This window comes from Hemicordylus capensis, chromosome 5 (genome assembly GCF_027244095.1).
Source record: "Hemicordylus capensis ecotype Gifberg chromosome 5, rHemCap1.1.pri, whole genome shotgun sequence".
Lineage (NCBI taxonomy): Eukaryota > Metazoa > Chordata > Lepidosauria > Squamata > Cordylidae > Hemicordylus > Hemicordylus capensis.
The window spans coordinates 139718139-139743148 of NC_069661.1; the positions used below are offsets into that span (position 1 = coordinate 139718139).

At 44.7% G+C, this 25010-nt stretch overlaps 1 long non-coding RNA gene across 1 annotated transcript; it reads left to right on the forward strand.

Annotated features, from left to right (window-relative positions):
- The first annotated feature begins 105 nt into the window (after positions 1-105).
- LOC128326978 (uncharacterized) lies at positions 106-23129 on the forward strand. Its single transcript, XR_008308374.1, has 4 exons — positions 106-203; positions 3420-3601; positions 14086-14152; positions 22591-23129. It is a non-coding gene; the product is annotated as an uncharacterized LOC128326978 (long non-coding RNA).
- The last annotated feature ends 1881 nt before the right edge of the window (positions 23130-25010 follow it).

Consider the following 25010-nt stretch of genomic DNA (forward strand, 5'->3'; position numbering starts at 1 on the left):
GATCGGGGCCCGGGGCGAGATTTAAGGGGGCGGGAGGGGGCTTTAAGGGGGCGGGAGGGGGTTTCAAGGGGCGGCAGCAGCAGGGGGCCGGGGCTACAAGGGGGCGGCCATTTTTTTAACTGGAGGAGCCATCGGAGGAGCCACCAACGGAGGAGCAATTATTAGAATAATTACAGCTGCAGCGTGTGGAAAGCGTGGGAGGGGTAAGTAAAGCCCCCCCCCACCCTTGATGGAACCCCCCAAACTCCCCACCCGAACCAAAACCACCCCGTGACCGGACCAGTCTGGAGGCCTTTAGAATGGTCTCCGAACCGGTCCGTGCACATTCCTAATACTGTTAATAAATGCAGGAGGCTTTCTTTTTATATATTAGCAAAGCAAGAGGCCTATCCATCCAGGAAACCTTCTACTCAGATCTGTGAGTCAGTTTTCCAGTGCCAATGGGCATAACTGTTCTACACAAAGCCGCTTTTAACTGTGTTAAGTGTGTGCCTCGGGGGAGAGATTGGCAAGTACTAATAGCTGGATGTGGGTGGTGCTCAGTAAGTCTTGGATCAAAATAGCAGAGGATTGACAGACAGACAGACATTTGTTCTCACAATCTGTCAAATATTATACAAAATATGGCTTTTAAAACTTTACAGAATGTGGCTTTTTGCTGTGAGGACTTTGTGGCTAACATTGGACAAGGTGAATGGCAGGTCAACACTACAAATGTAGTGGATCATAACCAAAGACAGAGCCTGGTAATCAGTTGGACTCAAAGCCAAAGTAATGAGAGTCAAGGCAAGCGCCAAGGCAGAAGCTGGGAAACTGGCAACCAACCAAGCGACTGTTCGCACAAGCAGCCAAACCCAGGCTTGGGCAGCCCTGCCTGGGTATGGCTGCCTGTGTGAAGTGCTGGGATTGACACCTATCCCAGCTCTTTCTGCCTCATAAGCTCGGGAATTTATCCCAGGACCCAGGTATGCAGTCATGTGTGCGCTTGGACTGCACGTAGCTGAAGCACACACAGAGCTGGGCACCTAGAGCACCTGACTTGGGAGAATCCCCCAAGGCACTGGACTTGTCTCACAGTGCATTGTGGGATATCTGGAGGTTGGGCATCCTTCCCCCAGCCTCCCTGCTGCTGGACTGCTTGCCACAGCAGCATTCGTCTGTGAGCGCAGCACAGTGAGCATGGCTTCAGCCTAAATTGTGGGGTGGGGGGGGAGAGGCAGGAGCGATCCTCCCCAGGTCTGAGAAAAGAGGTTGTGTGCAAGACTTCCAAGAGTCAAATCATTAATAGCACTGTGGTTAGAATCAGAGGTAAGAAATATAAAAGGCAGAGATAGCTAGAGATGGCATATAGGATCACACACACACATACACACACACGTCAGATAATAAAAATTCCAATATATTTGAGGCTATTTAGTCCTTCAGGGGAATATTTAATGCAACATATACAGGAAGAAATTAGAATCTTCACACTGAACTATCAGCGAACTAAGTAATTAGGAAACTTTGAAACATAAGGCACATGTGCCAGTGCCAAGTGAGTTTATCCTGCATATGGATCTACAATTGGTAATACAGCCCCAAACATGTTTGGATTTTATTTATGGCCAGAAATGTTCTGTGTACTCATTATCGACCCTTTTTGATTGAGTGTTGTCACCCACCTCTGTGGTGACTGGGCTAGAAAGCCAAAAACACTTTTCTCTTGGGGAGGATTGGTCAATATTTATTTGGTTTTTTTCCTTTCATGTTTGGAGTTTATCTAACAAATGCTAGTGTAGTATAGTGACTTAGTTGTGCAGCAGGAGGTCCCTTGTTCAAATCTCAAGTCAGTTTCAGACTCAGTAGGTAGCCTTGGGCAAGCCAAACAATATGTGGATCAGGGCTCAGGAAATCCGCTAGTCTACTTGTCTGTGACGAGTGAAAAATGATGCCTGACAAGTGAAAATATTCCTGACGAGCTATGAACCAACATAGCTTGATGAGTAAAAAAAAAAATTCTGGCTGAACAGAGCCAACATGTTTGACCCCTGATGAGGATAATGCTGCTTTCCTACCTTATTGCATTGTTGTCATGTTTACTGGGATAATGAACCCTTTCTCACATGCAATGAGAAGTGCTTGAGGGCAGACTGCAGGGAAGGTAGGTTAAACCTACCTTCCATGCAGACAATCAATTCGGTGTTGCTGGGCATGCTCCCTGCACACCCAGATGATTTCCTGCTCGCCCAAGCAACAGGGAGGGTCAGGGGCCGGGATGTGCCCCCAGAGTGCCCATAATGCACCACGTGAGTGTAATATGGGGATCTCCCCACACCAGGCTCCACACAGTCTGGCAGATGATTTTTAAAAATGAAGTTAGGAGAGCACTTGCTCCCCTAACCCCTTTCTAGAGGGAGGCTCCACAGGTGGGTTTGCTGCTGTGGTGCTGCGAGGATCAGGCATGATCCCGGCAGTTTGCACGGGCGTGCAAAACTGGGCTGGGCTTCCTTAGCCTGGTTTTGCACATGCATGTGGATAGCTTTAATATGTTATAACATAAATCTTTGAATACCCTAAAGCACTATGTAAAAGTAAGTATTTCTGAGGTGAGGTGAAGAACCTGGCTTTGAATGCGCAGGAGAATTTTATCTTTTGTTTTGCCTCTCTCCAATTCTGGTCACCACATCTGAAAAAAGACATCGTAGAACTGGAAAAGGTGCAGAAGACGGCAACCAAGATGATCAGGGGCCTAGAGCACCTTTATTATGAGGCAAGACTACACCACCTGGGGCTTTTTAGTTTAGAAAAAAGACGACTGCGGGGAGTAATGATGAGAGGTCTATAAAATCATGCATTGTGTGGAGAAAGTGGAAAGAGAGAAATTCTTCTCCCTCTCACATAAAACTAGAACCAGGGGTCATCCCATGAAATTGATTGCCAGGAAATTTAGGACCAGAAAACGGAGGTACTGTTTCACACAATGCATAATTGACTTGTGGAATTCTCTGCCACAAGATGTGATGGTGACAGCCAACAAACTGGATGGCTTTAAGAAGGGTTTGGATAACTTCATTGAAGAGAGGTCTATCAATGGCTACTAGTCAGAGGGCTATAGAGAACTTCCAGCCTCAAAGGCAGGATGCCTATGAGTACCAGTTGCAGGGGAGTAACAGCAGGAGGGAGGGCATGCCCTCAACTCCTGCCTGTAGGCTTCCAGCAGCATCTGGTGGGCCACTGTGTGAAACAGGATGCTGGACTAGATGAGCCTTGGGCCTGTTCCAACAGCGCTGTTCTTATGTTCATATGGAGGGGGTTCTGTCCAGTGCCAAACTGAACTGGGTGTGTTTGTTTGGTTCAACACCAGACCATCGAACTGAACAGGTTCAATCTCAAACCCATTTAACACTGAACCCACAATGCCTTGTGGTTTTGCACAGCACTGTTGCCGAAGGAGAGGCTGCGGGTTGCCTGGAGAAGCAGCTCCTTCTCCTCCACTGCGTCTCGCTGTGAGTGTTTCAGCTGCCATTCCCCCCTCTGTCTGCTGAGAGGAGGGAAAGAGAGGAAGTGGATCAGCCACCCTAGAGCAAGCCACAAGAGAGAGCCCCAACAGGAGATACAGGTACTCCTTTCCCCCTGCCAACTTTCTAATTCCCACCACCATCTGGGAAGAAAATCTTCCTCTGCCTCTGCCTTCTTCTGCCACTTTCTTCTGCCTCCTCCTCCTCCTCCTCCTCCTCCTTCTTCTTCCCATTGGGAACTCTTTGCTCTCCGCTCTTCTCCACTGGCACTGGGGGCCACTTGAAGTGTATCTGGGGAGACTCTTCTGCCTTTGTTTCCTCTCCACCAGCCTTGCCATGCATGCTGATTCATCCCCAGCCCCACATACCCCTAGGGATGGCCCTGATTATCACTCTCATTGCAGCCCCAGGTGGAGGCAGGAGTACTGAAGTTAAGGAGATAATGGCTTGCCAAAGACCACCAAGAGAACTGATGCTGAGGTGCGAACTGAACCAAGTATTCAGCTCACGCTCATCACAACTACAGCATGCCAACCACAAAGGTGCTGACTGAGTAGCCAAAATGCCTTGTGTACCAAATGCTTTCAGAATAATGCCTTGATTTGCTCCTCAAAGGTAACCCCGCCTCCTGGAAGTGCACGAACCCGTCCATGCACATCCCTAGTCATTTCTGGCCACCATTTTGAGATCCAGAGCCATTTTATGGCTCTTTTTGGGAGGGGGGAAACCCCTAGGGGGAAATGTGATTTTGAGCCAATTTTTGACTATTGGGGGGCACTGTTGGACTGCTGGGGACCCACAAAGAATGGTAGACCACTCCTCCCCCCCCACACACTTTGCTAGGGCCTCTTACCCTATTTTGAGGACTTTTCCTGACTTCCAGGAACCTAATCCCCAGATTTCTATAGCTTAATGGCTCACCTTAAGTGGTGTAGTGGGGAAATGCTTGACTAACAAGCAGAAGGTTGCCAGTTTGAATCCCCACTGGTACTATATTGGACAGCAGTGATATAGGAAGATGCTGAAAAGCTTCATCTCGTACTGCAAGGGAGGAGGCAATGGTAAACCCCTCCTGTATTCTACCAAAGAAAACCACAAGGCTCTGTGATCGCCAGGAGTCGAAATTGACTTGACAGCACACTTTAATGACTCTGTATCTGTGGTTTTAGATATCAGAGATATCAGGCATATCTGTGGCGTCACTTAAATTAACAGAAATAAAAGCACCCCCATCCCTGCCAAGAAAGATTCCATCTGCCTTGGAATCCCTGCTCTTTATTCCTGGGTGCAAGGAAGGTGGGTGCTCTGTAAAGAGTAATACAAGCAACACACTCTGCAGTTAATGGTGGTAGAAAGAAAAATGCACTCTGCACATGTGTTGGCACCACTGTTAATTATTCTTGGGCTCTGCCTGACAGCAAATTCCTGGAATGTGTGCGTGTGTAGAATCCTAACCCTTATTGTACTTCACTTGGGGTGTGTGTGTGTGATCCTGCCCTCTTTAGCAACTATGTTGATTGGCACTACTCATACATAGAGGCTATTCACATGATGGGGCAAAATCGGGCTAGCGGAGGCTAGCCCAATATCACCCCATCGTGTGAACCACCGGGCTAGGCTGCGAGCCTGGTGGTTCCTAAGCGGGTAACCCGCCTAACTACCCCTGCCCTAAAACCAGGTTTGCAGAGCGAGTGCTCCGCAAACCTGGTTTTAAAGATCGTGAATAGCCTGCTACAGTTACTCATGCGTAGATCCCCGGAGGGGAGGCAAAAAGCCACCTCCCGGCTCCGGGGGTCTCCCCAGTATGCCCTGCGTGATTGCTCAGGGCATACTGGAGTTTCCGGGGGCTGCGCGGCCCCTGAACTCCCCAGCCCCTGCCGGCTCCGTCATGGAGCTGGCAATCATGTAGGTGGCCGATCCGGCCACCCAGGGCTCCCTCCCTACTCGTGTGCGGGGATAGCGGGCTTAGCCCGCTCTCCCCGTGCTGTCTCCAAAACCAGTGAGACCCGGCTCATAATGTATTTTCCTATGTAAACCATTTTGAGAACTTTGTTTGGAGAGCGGTATAAATATTTGTAGTAGTAGTAATAGTAATAGTAGTAGTAGTATTTTGGTGCTAAGTCTGCTACAATAAAACAGTGCAGGGCACTTTCCAGATTAGACCCTTCAATGGGGTCACATTGGATTTCAGAAGTGTGCTTTCACACTTCTGCATTGACACCACAGTCCCTACAGGGACATCAGGGTGCTGTTCACATTGCCAATGCGTTGCCTCAAATTTAATCACTGTGATATAGAGCTAGGATGTCGTATATCCAGCGTAAGGGAGTTGCTGTTTTTTCAGGATGATAGTTGCTGCGAGACTGCTTCCCCTGCTGTTTACGTTTTCAATGCGACTTGCCTGAATGGAGGCATTTTGCTGTTGTTCCAGCAGCTAGTCTGGAAAGCACACAGAACAAATTATAAGTGGTGCAGAAACATTGTGTGGAAGCACAAAACATGTGCTCCTGTGTTCATAGAAAGAGTTCCTTAGTCCCCCCTGCCCCAGTATCCCACCCTAATCAGAGTCGCAACCTCCTCATTAGTTGGTAGCAAAGCTGGATTATTTTCACAAATCGTTCTTTTTGTGGGCTCGAGCCAGATTATGTTAATTTGAAATTTTAGAGGTACCTGAGCAACTGAAAATTATTTTGCAACTCAGAGGGAAGAGTCATTAACAGGTTTTCAGTACACTCATCAACCCTTTGTTCAGTGAGGCCCGTTAACTTAATTAGGCATATTGTTCACTCTGAGCATGTACTGATTGTAAGGCCCAAATCTGCTTTGTATGGATTGAAGTATGTCCACAATTCCTGCTCATGTGCAGTCATAAACTTGGTTATAAAATTAAATAGACAGGCTGACCCCGTACAGCGCATCTGTGCGCTTTTTGGAGCTGGCTACCTCTCTCTCCCCCCCCCCCATCTCTGGCGGGGCCGAGTGCGGCCGCCACTGCCAGCGGGCCGATTCCCCCCCCCCCCGCCGCCAGCGGGCCGAGTCCCCCCCGCCGCCGCCAGCGGGCTGAGTGCCCCTGCTGCGGCCGCTGCCACCAGCGGGCCAAGTGCCTCCCCAGTCCTCCCTGGCTACCCCCCCTTCAGCCCCTTCTCCCTAACTCTTCCCCCAGGTATCTCTAACCACCGCCCACCTTCTCGCTTCTCTCCACCCCTCTCCCCGCTTGTGGTTTCTGACCGGCTTGCTGGCCCATTTGCTTCTGCTGCCGCTTCCTCACACTGGCAGTGTGCAGTGCCCGCCACATCTGGTCCCGCCACCGTACGCCCACCCATCCGCCATTTCCTTGGGCAGCAGCTCAACAGTCTCATGAATCCTGCCGCGTGTGAGCTCCACCACCCAGCCAATCCATCGCCTCGGCTTCCCAGCCAATCTGCTGGGTTGCCGGGACGCATCCCCACAGAGGCACATCTACGGGGATTAAATATATAGATTATCTCAGCCACTTGTGGATGATTCTCTTGCCCTTTTATAGAAAGCAAGCAACAATCCAAGACATTTCAATTATTTCTGCCTGCCTTCCTTTCTTTATTTTCTTTATTGTTATTTCCTTCCTTCCTTCCTTTACTTCCCTTTACTTCCCTTTGCTTTTACTGAATGAAGAGCACAGTGTGAAAAAAAATGTCATTTCTGGAAGGTCAACTGCTGTGTTGAAGAAAAAGACCCTCAGGAGAATTCCTGAAAATATTCAAACGTTCAGTAGAAATTCCTCATAATTCTCCTCCCGCCACCATATTCTGTCTGAGAAATTCTGGAGAACATTTTGGGGGCATATTCTCCCCAAGACTAGTTGAAACTATCCTAGAACTTGTGCTTTTGGGGGTACCTTGAATGTTCCCCTTGTTTGCATTAGCAAATTGGTAATAAACAAGAAGGCTAAGTAAAGGCACTTTACTGAATTCAGTAAATTCAGTAAATTTTGGCATCTTTCAATAAATGCCAAAGTTCATAAAAATTGGGATTGAACTGAAATGCTGACATCACAGCATCTGAAACCTGCTGTAAATTTTGGACATTGGTTGAAAATTCACAGTAGGCACCATAAATTCTCCTGAGAAAAAAGCTAGCCTCCTAACTTCATTTCTCCCCTGGTTTTGGTTAATATTTTTTGCTTCACAGCTAAGTGGGAATTTGAACCCATTCCCTAGGTTAACATATCCATTCTCCACTAAAGATGCTGAAAACAATGCTGCAAAGGATTTGGAAGATGGTACAACTCCCTCATTTCTGGCTCTTACAGTCTGCTCCACTCCTAGTATAAGCATGTTCAACCAACTCTTCTCTGAAAAACTAGCATGTCATGGCTTTCTTCCTGGCATGCTTATTTTCTAGGTGCAGGGAAGTTCTGATGTGGGGCAGCATTCAAACATTTGATTCCTATCTTGCTGCTGCAGTCCCGAGAACACTGTATTGTTGAACATGTGCCTTTTCTGCATATGCAGATTTGACCAGATTTGGAGCAGGGATGCTGCCTTTTTTGTTCCAACTCCCTAAAGAAAAAGGAAGAGCAAACATATTTGCAGAGGTCTTTACCTCCAAGGAAGTCTCAATGAAGAGTTAGATGCCTCAGGGAATTCTTGCCTCCTCTTCCTCCTGCCAGGAGACTGGAAGAATTTGACTACATTATATATTTGCTATTCAGCCCACTTGGAAAGGGTTCCTGCCAATGCTATCAAGTTCAAGCATAGGTATTCTTCATATGCCTGTGTGATGTGTTAACATAGCTTTCTGCCACTTTGGCTGCTTGCGTGTACTAAGCCCTGTGAAATTTTACCCAGTTTCTTCAGATATTACTAAATAGTTCTCGTTAAAGAACAGCTTGATCCTACCGTAAAAGAAAAATGCATGGGAAACGATCCTCAATCCCTTTCAAATGGAAACAAATGTCTATTCCGCTGTCAAGCAAATAATATCACCCAGTTCTCTTTTATAACTTGGGGGAGCCACCCAGAGGCTTACCATCTGGCAAGAGCAACCAGATAACATTTGCCTTGAAGCAACTGGTGTTCTATTAGAGTCTAAGATGGGTTTGCCATCTTCATAAACAACAGGATTTCAAAGCACTATAAGAGGTGGGCTTTTGTATGTGCATCAAAGAAACTGAATCCTATTCAGCAGTTTGTGGATTTTTATGCTAATAGTGATCCCCTAAAGCAGGCATCCCCAAACTGCGGCCCTCCAGATGTTGTTGAACTACAACTCTCAGCATCCCTAGACACAATTTTTTGTGGCTGGGTATGCTGGGAGTTGTAGTTCAGCAACATCTGGAGGGCTGCAGTTTGGGGATGCCTGCCCTAAAGTGTCCAAAGAACTACTGATTTACATCATATAGTTGAAACTTGTGCCATGTTTGTACAATGCAGGAAACATGACATACAAAATATGAAATCTGACTCAGTTTTAGTGGGCTTTCCTCAAAGTGCTCATACCTCAGATATCTTCTGTTTATGCTAAGGCTCATAGCAGAAACTAAAGCTATTTTCTGTGGAAATGTTTCACTTAAAATATAAAATCTGGCAGTATGTTAGGGGAAAAGACTTCCTACAACCAGGCAGCCTTTATACATAAAAATTGCTTTGCTCACCTCATAAATTATGAGATTGAAACCTACGTCATTTTTTCAGCACCTAAGAACTGACACTATTTTAGGGCCCTTCCCCAAACCAGATCCCCCCAGAGCCTCTACCCAATGCTTTCAGTTTTATGTAAAGAAGATGAGCAACATGTTGCACAGTCCTATGCCAGTGTTTCTGATCAGCCTGAACTGCGAAGTCTAAGGAAACTTTGGCAATTTTGTGCAGGAGCACAGAGACTTAAAGGTGCGCACTGGCACTTCAAGAGTGCAACTTCCATTGGTAACAATGGAAATTCCATTCCCAAAATGTGAGTGTCCAATTCTAAGGCCGCATTCAGACATGGCATGAAACCGGAGTTACAGGTTACCAAACTGGAGTTAACCATGCTGGGGTTTGTGTAACTGCGTGTCTGAATGTATGAAATTGCAGTTTGGACCCTCACTCAAGTTGAGGTTTCAGTTACCAAACTCCAATTTGAACCCTCAGTTTGTAGTGAGGTTCGCTGCTCAGGCCTCTGGTTTGCAGCTTCCTCTGTTATGTCTGAATGCAGAACTGGAGGCAGCCTTTCCTGGAACTGGAGTTGAGGGAAGGAAGCTGCTCCCTCTCTGTGTCCTGATTGGCTGTCGTGGCTGTCCATCATTCAAAGAAGAAAGCCTAGCAGCCCTGTAGTCTTACAGACTGCAGAGAGGAGGTCCACTCTTATATCTGAATCCTGACAGCTAAATGCAAGAGGAGGGGGAGCAAGACCTGTAACTTTGGTTTCATGTGATGTCTGAATCGCATTTGAGTATCTGTGACACCAGCGCTTCCTTAAATGCCTCTAGCAGCACAGGCTAATTGAAAATACCAGGGTTAGTCTGTGCAATATGTTGGCCAATGTCTTTTATGTAGCACTGAACTGATTACATAGCTCCTCCCACAGGCTGTAGTAAGTGGTGTTTTACCAGCACTTTTTCCCCCCATACTGTTTGCTTGTAACTGGCTTGAGCTCAATCCTTTTAGCTGTGCTTTTGCCAAATCAACAGGCCAATAAATAATGCTATTATTATTAAAACTCTGATACCAATCAAAATAGTCCTAAATAACCCAAATTCTAGTGTTCTTGAAATAACTAAAGCAAACCAATTTTATTTTAGAACACATTTCAAAGTTTTGTTTTGACAGACGTAATGCTACATGCAGTATTTGACAGATTTCTTACTAACCTGAGCCAGCTAGCAAGGACCTCCAGAATTCCTCCTTGAACATAAATTCAAAATGGACCTTATTGCTCCCTGATCTCCTGCAACTTAATTTTAGAGGTTATTCTGCATATGATATCTAGTAAATCTAATGTAAACCAAAAAGAGAGTGAGGTACTATATTACAAAATGCATGAAATTTCTTGATTAAAGTCACAATAGTAGTATTAAAATTCTACATTTATTTGAGCATTTTTGACAACTTCATGAAATGCAATCATTATTATTTTTTCATCAGTTTTGATTGCCTTTCTTTTGCTCTCCACTGTTCCTAATATATAAACATAAAATATATGGAGGGTGGAGATCACTAAATAATTATTTTAAGTCTAACTTTATTACATGAATTGGGAATCCAAAGGTGAAAAAAAACAAAATAAAAACCACCAGTTCTCTCTGGGTGGCCTATGAAGTGTGTTTGTATTTCCTAGAATTTCATGTGCAAAATGTAGTTAAAACCTCCAGCACTGTATGTAAACATCTCAGAACCAATAGTAGACTAATGGGGCAACTCGACAATATCCAAAATATGAGGCAGCTGTGAAAAGCAGCATCCTGTTCTCATCATATAGAACACTACATTCAGGGAAAAGCAATAATATGCAAGTATGTGGAGTAGTAACTATGTGGAGTAGCTCTTGAAATACTCTTCCACTAGTGGCTAATGTGCTGGCCTTAGATGAGGGAAACCCAGGTTCAAATTTTTGCATGGACTGAAGTCATAGCCAGCCCACACTTGACTCAGGACTTCCTTTTCAGATTTGTGGGTGGGAGAAAAATCCCAGTGAAGTTCAAGACCTGTTCTTGGAGATATTTAAGATTAAGTAGTCAAAAACCAGCCTGTTTAAGGAGTCTATTTTGTGTTACTTTAAATACCAAATCATATCCAAGTGCTTTTGAAGAGCAATCAAACAAGAAGCAGGTGGATTCGTCCCTCTCCCAGCCGTGGAACTCTGACTTTATTTTTTTTTACTTATGTACAAGCAGTATTTACATTTAAATTGCAAAATATATGCATGGCACTAAGAATTAATGATATACATACAGTTAAATGCCCAGCCTCCCTGACATTAAACACAGGAATGGAAATAAAACTCCTGCTAAGAGAAGCTAAGAGAAGCCGAAAGCTTACGGAACAAAATCTGCCCTCTGAATGGTTATCAGAAGTGAGGTGGTTCAAGACCATGTAGGAAGCTTTGGGAGCAACACAATTCAAGAGTACTCTGCCATACTCAAAACAGTGCAATAAGTCTACTACGCCACAGCCCCACTGGATGGCGGGTGGAATGCCACATCTTGCAAGTGCTGCTTACATGATGGTATTGATTGATTAAGTGCCATAAAGTCGGTGTTGACCCTTAGCAACCACATAGAAAGATTCTCTCTAGGATGATCTGTCTTTAACTTGGCCTTTAAGGTCTCTCAGGGGTGCATTCATTGTTGTCATATCGAGTCCATCCACCTTGCTGCTGGTCATCCCCGTCTTCTCTTTCCTTTAACTTTCCCCAGTATTATGGACTTCTCAAGTGAGCTGAGTTTTTGCATAATGTGTCCAAAGTATGATAGTTTGAGCCTGGTCATTTGTGCCTCGAGTGAAAATTCTGGATTGATTGATCCATTTGTTTAGTTTCCTGGCTGTCCATAGTATCCTCAAAAGTCTTCTCCAGCACCAAAGTTCAAAAACATCAATACTTTTTCTATCTTGCTTCTTCAAAGTCCAGCTTTCGCATCCATAGAGTGTGATGGGAAAAACCATTGTCCAAACTGTTCTAATCTTTGTAGGTATAGACACATCACGGCATCTAAATATCCTTTCCTAGGCCTTCATTGCAACCCTACCAAGTGCTATTCTGTGGTTTATTTCTTGTCTGCTGGTTCCTTTACTGTTGATGGTCAATACTAAAAGGCAGAAGCTATCCACCACTTTAATATCTTCATTATCAATTCTGAGGCTGGTTGCTGTACCCGTTATCATTAGTTTAGTCTTTATATTTTGTTGTAGTCCCATTTTTTTCACTGTGCTCCTTGACATTCATTACTAGAGCTTGTGGATTATCTGCATTCTCAGCTATCAGAGTGGTGTCATCAGTGTAGCGCAGGTTATTGATGTTTCTTCTCCAACTTTAAAACCATGCTCATATTCCAATCCAGCTTCTCTCAGTATATGTTCAGCATATAAGTTGAATAAATAAGGAGAAAGTATACAGCCTTGTTTTACTCCTTTGCTGATCTGCAACCAGTCTGTTTCACCATGTTCCATCTGGACTGTGGCTTTCTGTCCTGTGTATAGGTTTCTAATGAATATAAATGGGACACCCATTTTCCTAAGTATATTCTACAACTTGACATGGTTGACACAATCAAAGGCTTTTCTGTAGTCAATAAAGCACATATTGAGCCAGGTCTCACGATCTGTGAGACCTGGTTTAGTGAGCTGAGTGGGGAGAGTGAGCTAAGCGCGCTCTCCCCACTCACGATCGGGCAGGGAGCCCTGGGTGGCTGAATTGGCCGCCCACATGATTGCCAGCTCTGTGACGGAGCCGGCAGGGGCTAGGGAGCTCGGGGGCTGCGCGGCCCCCAGAAGCCCCAGTATGCCGTGCGTGAGTGCGCAGGGCATACTGGGGAGACCCCCGGAGCTGGGAGGCGGCTTTTCGCCTCCCCTCTGGGGGTCTACTCGCAGGTAGCCACGCAGCGGAGCCGCACTGTGGCTACTCACGACCAGAGAGTCCGGTTTTGCGGAGCACTCGCTCCGCAAACCCGGGCTAAGGGCAGGGGTACTTGAGCAGGTTAACCGCTCGAGAACCACTGGGCTCACAGCCGAGCCCGGTGGTTCTCACAATCGGGAAAAATCGGGCTAGGCTTTCCTAGCCCGATTTTTCCCGATCATCAGAACAGCCCCATTGACTTCTTTTTTGTATTCTTTGGCATTCTCAATTATCCAGCATGCATCAGCAATGATGTCTCTTGTTCCTTGGCCTTTTCTGAAACCAGCTTGAACTGGTTTTCCATTTCCATGTAGGGCTCTAATCTGCATTGGATGATCCTGAGCATTATTTTGCTAGCAAGTGAAATTAAGGACATTGTGTGATTGTTTGTGCAATCTGTTAAGTTCTTTGGTATGGGTATGTAGACTGACCTGTCATTCTCTAGTTTTGCTGGCATAGTTGGCTAGAGCCCTGACTGATTCTTCTTCTGTTGCCTGCCATATTTCTGTAACTATTCCATCAATTCCTATAGCCTTCTGACTTGGTAATGACCCGAGCACTGATCTAACTTCCTCTTCCTGTACTAGAGGTTCTTACATGTAGGGAATATAGAGTATCTTGGATATTGACATCCTTTCTGTACAGATTTTCAGTTCTCTGAATCAGTTACTATCTGTCCTTTGGCATCCCTTAACATACCAATTCAAGGTAGGAACCTCCCTCTGAGTTCAGAGATCTTGTGGAAAACTTTCCTTGTTTTTCCATGTCTATTTCCATCCTCAAGGTCTTTACAGATGTCATTGTAGTACTGCTCCTTGTCTCTTCTAACAGCTTTCTGAAATTTCCTATTAAGTTCCTTCCTGAGATCTTTATCTTTCTTGACTTTGGCTTCTCTCATCTTCTTGGCAATTTCCACCATCTGTTCTGACATACATTTTGCTTTCTTTTTTTTCTTGGTCTTTGGCAGTCTCTTTTCACATTTGTCCTTAACAACTTCTTTGATTTCATTCCACAGTTCCTCTGGTTCCCTATCAATGAGGTTCAGAACTTCAAAGCAGTTCCTGATGTTCTCCTTGAAAATGGTGAGTACATTCTAAAGATCATATCGTGGAAGCTGGATAGCTTTGTTTTTCTGCTTTAGCTTGATTTGGAACTTGCACATGAGCAGTTCATGATCTGTTCCACAATCGCCCCCCAGGCATGTATTTGCTGTTATAATTGAGCTCTTCTACCTCCTTGCACCAATAATGTAATCAATTTGATTTCTGTGTACTCCATCTGGTGATGGTAAGGGCCTGCTTATTAACTCCTTAGAGGTGTCTCTCACCACCTCCACCCCACGCTGTCCTCACCGGCCGCTCCTGGTCCATCTAGTTCAGTTTTATCTACACAGACTGACTTCTCCAATGTTGCAGGCAGGAGTCTCTCTCAGCCCTATCTTGGAGATGCTAGGCATGGAACTTGGAATCTTATGCATCTAGGTGTTCTTGACAGAGTGGCCCCATCCCCTAAGGGGAATATCTTACAGTGCTCATGGATGTAGTCTCCTATTCTAATGCAAACCTTAGTAAAGGGGACAATTCATGCTTGCTACTACAAGATCAGCTCTCCTCCTCCTGTGGCTTCTGCCACACATGCATGCCAGACACAATTCTGGCATGGCTGGCTCACTCTATCAATTGAAGATGTGATTGATGGTATGCTCTTCAGCAATTGCAGGGCTCTTTCAGTTTGTGTGGAGATACCTTTCACACTTCTTAGGGCAGCAAAAGAACTTGAACTAGACCTATGCACATCTAGGCATAAAATAACAAGACATTGATGAATCAAAAATAAGAATGTTGGCATGACAGACTTTTATAGACATTTCTCCACAAGGAGCAGGCTGTCACATTCTGTAAGCTTCTGAATACTCATCAAAGCCCCATACATTTATTTTCAAGCCTCAGTGTGAAACAGTCCTAAGACGTATCAACTGCCAAGAGCTTGACTATTCAATCTGTAGGGTTGTGCAGGTTTTGTTTGAGGGGCTGTATCATTCTCTGATCCTGGACTCAACAGGAAGCAAGCAAATATTCAAAAGGCCACAGTAACATTGATCTGCTTGGAATTGACAGCTGCATTTCCTGGGCAATGGGGGCTTGCTTTTGCCAAACAGACAAGCCTTAGGGTGAGTACAGAAAACATATGCAATCAGCATGATTCTGTGTGCAGTCAGCCAGAGCAGAGCCAAAGGAAATTCTCTGGAGACTCCTTTTACACAAAGGATACCCAGGAGGAGGAGGAACTAGGTGAGAGTAGAACCCTCTTCATTTAGATTGAATAGCCTGCCATTTCCCCCACAATTGGGACACACAGCTCCTTACTGGCAAAGACAATAAGTGCAGAAAATTCACTAATATAATATACAAGGATGGTTTCACTGAGTCAGAAGAAGGATCCCTCTGATCTCATCTCTCATGATTAATACCAAATGCTACCGATAAGGATCAGAATCTAATTAAATCAATGCCTAATTCATTTCTTAAACAGGCTTTAGTTTTCATCAAATCTTTGTTGGGTCAACCTGTAGGTAACTGACACTCCCTACCCCATTTATTTATAGCTGCAGACCTGATCCATGTTGTTAAATGTAGACAAAATGGATCCATGCCCCACCAAGTGTTTGGCAACTATGAAGGTGCTTAGCCATTTGCAAACTCTACAGGCAACCGGGGGTGGGGGGTGCAGTATGGTAATACTGTAGATGGTAAGCCAGTTTACTGAAATATCCCTGCAGGCTATCTTTCCCTGATACCTCTTCCCTAAAAGAGAAAAAATCCACCATTGTATCTTATTTTTTTCTTTTTATATATACATCAGTCAAGACATTGCCACCAAGGCAACAGCTGAAGGAGGAGGGAGGGTATATCAAGCAGTTTACAGGACTGTCCTTTCATTACTACCTGTATAAGCATGGCAGTTTTGTTTACCACAGTTCTTACTTCAATTCTATCCAACCCAGGAACTTAATTTCCTTTCTGTCCATCACAGATGCCAGGCAAGCCAGGGGCAGGCTCAGTTTTTCAGATTTGGTGCCACTGAGGAAAACACAGATTTTATTCTATATTACAATGCACAATCCTCTGATCAGAGGGTGTGGCTGAATTGGGCCCCAGTGGATTCTAGGCACTTTACCTAGCAGTCACTGAATATTGCTCCCACACCTGGCAGGTTAGCCAGAGTGACAAGCAACCTCTAGCTAACAGGAAGGGGGCTATGTTACATACAATATACCTCAGAGATTGCTTTCTCTGCTGAGCTCCATCCATATTTCTAAAGTTAAGAAGATTGTCCACTTCTGGATGGATATGCTACATCAAAGCATGTCAAAGTAGGCTAATTTTGCCATGTAACATATGAAATGAAAGGCACAAAACCCAGAGCTTATGGAAGAAAAAGAGTCTCAAAAACAAGGGGAATGTTGACACTGTGGTGTCTGAGAATGGCATCCATTATGTCCTAATGTAGGCCATTTCATTCTAAAAATGTAAATTGTGAATGTAACAAACAAGTTTTTCCAAATGTATACCATACTGGTACACACATCAGGGAGTCAATAATCAGCTGCCTCTCCCTGTGGTCTTGGTGGTCAACCCAAGTAAGCCTTTGTGTGTAATGTGTGAAATCACTGTAATGTTCTGGAAACAAATGACCTTGTAAAATAAGGGACATGGTAATTCTTAAAAAGTCTTAAGTCTAATTTAAGTCCAGATGCATAGCATGGGAAAACAATAAGAACAATGAAAAATTCACAAGTTAGTTTATTTACTAGCAGAATGTTCTATGCTTGATGTGAATTGTTAAGAAAAATTAAATCAAGATTTTTTAAACCAGACTAAGCCTTCTTTCCACATATTTTTGCAATACTTTTTTCTCCTTCATACAAAATATGCTTGCTTCTGCCCACCAGAAGACTCACATAAGCAAATGCAAATTTGTGCAATATCTCAGTGAAGATGTCACCATATTTACCCTGTTCTACAGCTGGACTGAATGAAGCATGAGAGTATTTAATATGCAATATTTTCTACCAGGAAATATTATCTTCTTTATTGTACTTTGTTTGCCATAAGCAAAAGAAACGCACATCACAAATTCACAGCAAATGTGCAGTGATAGTGACAGACTTTCATACTTGGCCATATCACTGGAAAGCAGTTTTCCACTGCTGGAATAGTGATATATAACATTGAGATCCAAATTTGAGAATTCTCACATGGATTTATTCTGAGCACCCAGGCTTGCCTCTAAGCAATTCAAACTGATGAAGGATTGCAACTTCCCTTCTACCAATCCACCCTATTTGGTGGAGTGCTAGTATTGTGGTAGCAAGCATGACTTGTCCCCTTTGCTAAGCAGGGTCTGCCCTGGTTGCATTTGAATGGGAGACTACATGCAAGCACTGTAAGATATTCCCCTCAGGGAATGGGGCTGCTCTGGGAGGAGCACCTACATGCTTGCATGCAGAAGGTTCCAAGTTCCCTCACTGGCATCTCCAGATAGGGCTGAGAGAGACTCTTGCCTGCAACCTTGGAAAAGCTGTTGCTAGTCTGTGTAGACAATACTGAGTTAGATCGACCAATGGTCTGACTCGGAATAAAGTAAAGTAATATAGTTCCCTGGAAGTTTATAAGGCCATCTTCCATGAGAAGACCGGTTATAGTGGACAACCTTCCTTGAAAGACAGCTTGCTCACAGCTATCAAGCTTCCTCTTCAAGGTATAGGTGCAGCAGTCTTGGGCATATTCTAGCATATACTTTCAGTTCATGTGAGGTGAAGGTGAAGTCAATAAGTAGTATTTAATAGCCTCCTGCATGAACTGAGTTTCTGCTATAGAATATCCCAAGAATCTTCTGCAAGTATAAGGGTTCTGTGGACACAAGATGATGCTGGAAAGGGACCCCAGAAGAAAGTTCAGTGAAAACCACTGAACAAAGTGAACCCTCCCCAGGGTGCACATCTGCGGAACAAAAATGTGGCCCAAGGCTTGTCAGGTTGTGAAGAAAAAAAAGGTAACATTAAAATCGCTGTCTCACTGGGCAGCAGAGAGACGGGCTCAGCCTCTGCACACACCCCACTGTGTTTCCAGCACTTACCTCACTGCATTAGCAAGTGAAGTTCTTTATACTCAGCAGCCCATACCCACTTAGTTTCAATAATGCTACAGCATCAGGTGCTTCCAGACAATCTCCTGGTCTTCAGCCAGCTGAATTCAGCCCAACATCTATCTCAACAGCTGCCCAAACTGTGGTTGATTTATTCTTACTAAATTTAAGAATAGAGAGAAATAGGCCAAACTTGTTATTTACTCCAACTTCCTCAACATAACATAGGAATTATCCTCATGTTATTAATGCAGACATGTACAACATGTATAGTTATAAGTTTATTCGGTCATTGACCAGCAAACATTTACAATAAACCAGTACGTATTTTACAAATAATATAACAAAACCTGGCCATAACGGAAATAATATCAGTGTCCTCATTAGTTAAAAGATAATTTAAATAAAATTCATCAGACCGGCCAGGCAAATTGTCTAACATAGGAGATAAAAGTCTTAAACGGGGTTCCCTATAAAAATCACAATAAAGAATAACGTGCGAGGTGGATTCTATAACCCCTTTGCCACATGGGCAAAGTTGTAAAAATAGCGGAACTCCCTTAAACCTGCCATCCAATACTGCTGTAGGAAGAACATTTAAACATGCTAAAGTGAGGGCTCGTCTAAATTTAGGGACAAGCACCACATCAAAGTATTTAGCTGGTTTAAGATTAATAGCTTGACGATGCCCTAAGTATAAACCCTGCTTGAGCCATGCACCTTCTTGTTGAACTTCTATATCCAGGACACGTTGCTTAACTAACTTCCTGGCTTGCTCAATTCCTACAGTATGCAAATCCTCTACGGAGAGGCCAAAAAAAGAAAATTTACTCAACACAGCTCGTTTCCAGCTAGAATTAAAACCATCATTCATAGCCAAAGAGGCTAAACCCGCCTGTCCAAAACTCAGTTTTAACCAAAATCGAAAAATACAGCACCAGTATAAGGATACAACACGTATAAAATGTTAATTTATTGCCCTGTTTATTAAACCGTTTAGCTACAGTGGAACTTATGCACACAGGATACAAGGGCACACAAAGGAAAGACACACTTTAAGCTTTCTTTACTATCTGTTACCCATTTTACTTAAATTAAGGGCATACCTTTTAATGGGTATGGATAAGGTTTCTCTTGCAAAGCTTCAGCAAGCCTGTGTTCAACAATGAAATGTATTTGGGGGCCTGGGAAATAGACGGCTCCAATCCTTATAAATCCTCTAGAGATATAGGTTAGCTGCACTAGCAAAGGCATTCCAAGCAATAGGAGAACCCAGTGCCATGTGATAATTGGATATTGTTGCATGTTGTATCACTGCTGCCTCTGGGGACCTATATAAAGAAAATGCAAATAGGACGCTGGCTAGTAGAAACAGTTTGAGCTAAAGCCCTGGCTTTCAGACAAGTAAGAGTTCAGTGGTCTCTTCTGACTAGTTCTAAAAGGCCCACAACATAAAAAAACAAAATAAAACATCAGATTATTGTGTTCATATAACTCTGGTCTGCCCAAGGACTTGGAAAGTTTGAGATGGCACTCCACAGTGGTCAGCCTGCTGCAATTCGTGCTTAAAGGGCAGAGGAACCCTAGGGTTTGTGTGCCTACATGCAACTCCATGGGGTAGTGCTGAGAAAAGCTGGAAGAGCTCCAAGAGGTATTTACACAACTGGAACTATTCCATCTTCATTCAGGCATAGCGTATGGCAGAGGGAGAGGGAGAGAGATGCAAGCTCTCCAAAAACAACACGCTGGAGTAGACATCTTGAGAAATCAAACACACACATTCCCCCACATGGGTCTAAAGCTATCCAAACTAGTTTCAAGTCTTATGTATGCTAGAACTGTTGCTGTCCATCAGCATTAAATGTATCCTAGGAACCTGGGGATGGAAAATAGTATCAGCTCTAGAGATGATCCTCCTCTGAGGACACACAAGAAATGAAGCACAGCATGCAGCCAAGTGACTCTTCATTTTCCTTGCATGTTTCTCCACAGATAATTTTTTATTTCAACAAAGTCTTCTTTGCATGTGACATTTTAACCAACATGGGAATAATTCCTACTTGTTAGTAAGTGTGAGGTGTGACCTGGTAAAAGGAAGTTGGTCTGCTTCACTGACAGATTCATACAATCTGAAATTCTCAAAGGCTGCTTCATACATGATACACTATGAAGGTATACTACTATGTGAGCTTTTAAGCAATAGATTAAACCTTCATCAGAGCCATTTAAAAATCCTACCACATTTTTAAAAGCACGCAAAACCAACATAATAGGCTATACTGTAATATAGAAAAGTAATACAAAGTAAATAATGCAAAAACCAATGTAAAATAAAACAACAATTTAGAACAGAAGGAGCTTGCCTTCAGTTTTGATCAATTCTTTCACAATTTGCCATATGCACTGAAACAAATTCAGACTTGGCTTTAGCAGCAGCCAGAGCAAAATCTAATACTCAATACAAAGATTTTCTCATTCAGTGCATAGATATATTTATATCAGGATGGCTAATCACATGTCTGATGCAGTAAATCCTTTAGCAATTTGTTACCTGTCTCACTTAATGTGCGATGTCCTTGATTTCATTTGTTCAATAAATCATTTCAAGGGGTCTCCCCTTCTATCTTCCAGAAAGAATTTCTATCTTCATGAGCCCAGGCTGAAGAGACATGAAAGCTTTTATTAATTTACACACTATCGTGTGTGAAAACTGCATATGTGTCTAGAGAAAAATGTAGCCAAGTTTTTTGAGAAGTCAAGCTCAGAGATTGGTCTGCTACTTTTTTAAACCAGAAGAACAAAGGGAGCCCACAGACAAAAGTGCCCTAAGAGAGTCTTCCACTTCCTTCTGGAAACTCTGGCTAAAGAGAACAGAACAGATCTTTTGGCTGATATGGGTTGTTCCTTCCACAGACATGGCTAGCTCTAGAGCCAGTTTTCAAGCCTGAGAGAATGAAAAAGCCAAAGTCTGATGCACACACTGGTATCATTATAACACAACACACACAACCTTTTCAAACACACATCCGGATATGGTATGAGCAGAAATTTCCAGAAGGGTTCAGATGCTGGCTGCCAAACACAATAAAACCAGAACACAACAAAAGAAATGGTCATCCACACGCTATAATTTAGGTCTGTGCTTTCCCTAAGCAGTGCATTGCCTGCAGCCTTCTTTCTTTAATGAAATAGGTGGGAATGAAAGAATCCTAAATGATGGCCAAGGTCAGCAGGGTCCATATGTGATTTATAAAGGGCTGCACCCATTCTTCCTAAAGTAAGGTTAGTTTACATACATCTGGAATTTCTCATTCTCTTTCCACGTGCTTCTCCTTTGTGAGTGAGCTGCTTTTCTATAGCTGTGCAAAGTACACTGGTGGTAGCGGACAGAGTGCTGGGAAATCCTGGTTAAAGATACTGCTTGGCCAATGAAGCATCCTGGGATAGTTTGGGAAAAGTTTCTCTTTCAGTTTAACCTATTAACAATGCTCCTACAGGGCAAAAAATGAGTTAATGATATATTCAGACTCAGAAATGTACTGTCCCTTAACACAGAGAGAGGATCTCTCTCTTGCTCTTGCTCTCGAAACATGGTTTACTCTATGCTCTCCTGGGATCTACACACACCCAAATTTTATTTAAAAAGAAAAAACATTTTCATACAAACATGTTTTACCATACTTCAGCAGTGTTCCCTCTAATTTTTATCACCAGTGAGTGGAAAGGGTTTTGTTCGGGGTGGCACTATCAAGGCAATGTACACACCTCTCTCTCTCTCTCTCTCTCTCTCTCTCACACACACACACACACACACACACACACACACACACACACACACACACACAATCTTTTTTTTATTTCCCCAGGCCCCCAGAAATAATTAAAATATATATAAACCTTTCTCCCTCCCCTCCTTCCTCCCCTGCCCCCAGGCCCCCAACTCCAGTCTCTCTGGGCTGCCAGAGGGGAGCCACCACCCATCCTCCTCCCTCCATCCTCTTATAGCTGGAGGAGGAAGCTGAGGCCTGGACGACGGGGAGGGGGGAGGCAGCGCAGCAGCAGCACAACCAGGGAGAGGGGGAATTAGGGCAATGCTTCCCTTCCCTTCCTGGCTGGGGAAATTGGGTGCCGGGCAGTTGAGTGGTGGTGGCGGTCACAGCAGACTGCACGCCTGCCAGAAATGGCTGTGTGGGGCCCAGGGGTTGGGGCGCACACCCATATATACATCTTAGAGGGAAGCCTGCCTTTCAGTTGTTAGTAGAAGAATATGAACAAGTGAGATAAATGTTCACTCTGATTTGTCCTAGTATTTCTGGCAGTAGCTACTCACTATTTATCAAGCTCTGAAGCTAAATGCCATTATTCTTCTCAGAGTAGGGACTGGCAGCCATCTGTCCTGCACCAGCATCCAGCCCAAAGAAGGTTGTCAGCTGCCTTCCTAATATTTGGAAGAAAAAGCCTTGTGCTTAGTAGGCTCAGAATCAGAAGCCCTTGAATGGAGAAAGGCAAAGATAGCATGGGCAGTATCTTCCTGTTGCAATTCAGAAGAAACAGCAGATGATTGTATGGCCAGCATCCTTACATATGAGAATTTTCGAAAGAAAGAAAGAAAGAAAGAAAGAAAGAAAGAAAGAAAGAAAGAAAGAAAGAAAGAAAGAAAGAAAGTAAGTCAACATGCAGTTACATGGCTCCTGTAACTGCTCCACAACTTAGCCTGTATTCAGATGTACAAGATAACCACAGTTAACTGTGCCTGGGTTACAATTCCTAACTCCAATTTGTGCCGCTGACATTCAACAAACTGCGGCCAGCCAAACTGGAGTTGAAGGAGAGGAGAGCCCCTCCCTGACACTCAGCCTCCCAGCCCAATCCCAGCCAGATTTGTGGCGTGACTGTGGGCAAACCATCACATTGTCACCGGGATGGCCGGGACTGGTTATGATCTTGAATTGGTGTGCCAAGCATGGTAATGCATTTTTGGAGTGCTCTGCCAGAAAGGGGAAAGTGCTCCACCTGGTAAAGTGCTCCACCTGGCAGGGGGCAGGGGAAAGGCATTGAAAGCCTTTTAAATGCCCTGCAATGCCAGTGATGCTTCTGCCAGTCATGGCACCACCACCGCCCCCAAGTTGCCTTCCACCCTGAAAGCACAATGTAAACTCAAATTCCAGGGGGGGGGCATGGGGAGAGGATGGAATCTGGCTTTCAGTGCTGGAGGGGAGGGGGAACCCACACTCACTAGAATGGGATATGCAGATGGGGGAGGGCAAAGGATGTTGGGTGGTCTGTTCCACCATGACTAGGGAAGATGTCACAAGGGGAGATGACAGCAGAGTAGTCCAACCAGCCCCGTTACAAACCCCCTGCAAGCAGCTTTGCTATCATGTTGTCCCCAACTTTCTCTGTTAAAAAATAACTTTAACAACTTTCTCTGTTTAAAAAAATGTTAAAAAATAGAAAAGAATCTCCACTGTCTCCCTCTCCCCAAATCCCTCTGAAGCTGTGCACACACCCGAGAGGACATCCTGACAGCCCATGTGCCATACCCTTGCCACATGCATGGCCATAGAGTGGGCCAATTGGTCAGTATATTTACTCAAGTTTTAAAATCCCAGCTCAGCTCTGTCTGGGTGTTGTATGCAGATATGCAGGTGAATTGTTGGGGAGGGCATTTTCCTCTGCTTCCCTGAACCCAAGGCATCTGTGTTGACTGCAGGGACTGTGGGTGACACTGCACCTGTGCAAAGGTGCAAATGGTCAGGCAGCGGGGTCATTTCTGAGGCAACTCAGCCACCATCCCCGGGACAAGGAAAGCAGTCTCTGGGATAGCCCTGCCCACCACTTCCCAACACACAGCAACACAGGTCTACTCAGAGAATCCATGGCCTGACACTCTCGTGAGTGGGCGTAGTCCAGATGGACATTTTGTTGCCACACTCATCGTCATGCCTTGCTCATGAGTAACCACAGCCTTGTTCATGAGTGACTGGGATATACCCCTTAGGAGATGGGGCTGCTTTGGGAAGAGTTCCAGAATACTTGCATGCAGAAGGTTACAAGTTCCCTCCCTGGGATCTTCAAGATAGGCTGAGAAAGACAATTGCCTGCAACTTTAGAGAAACTGCTGCCAGTCTGTGTAGACAATACTGAGGTAGATGAACCAATGGTCTGACTCGGGATATAGCAGCTGCCTATGTTCCTATGTTCCTACACTAAGGTAGGAGTGGTCTGGGGTTGATAATGGAGCAGTGAGGCCTGCAGAGGTGGGTGTGGGGCCCACTCTACTTCTGCTTCCAGAAATCTGCAGCTTGAGAAGTCACCTCACCAGACATCATTAATGGTTGACCCTGCTCCTCTCTGGATGTGGGTGCTACTTAGCATCAAGGTGGTAACTACTCTATGATCTCAGTAGTTGGCACTAGATTTGGACCTGGATTATCACATTAAGAGGCGATTCTCGCGATCACCAAAAAGTGGGCTAAGGGAGCCTAGCCTGCTTTTTGGTGGTAGTGTGCTGCCACAGAAGCCGTGCGGCTCCGAGCAGCTAACCCGCCTAATTCCCCCTCTCCTTAGCTGAGGTTAATGGAGCGAGTGCTCCATTAACCTCTTCTCCCTGATTGTGTATTGCCACAGCGCGGCTCTGTGCCATGGCAACACACCAGGAAACCCCCAGCGGGAGGCTGAAACCAGCCTCCTGGCCCTGGGGGTCTCTCCAGAGTGCCCTGCACACTTGCACGGGGCATCCTGGAACTTCGGGTGGTCATGCAGCCCCCGATCCCCACAGCTCCCGATTCG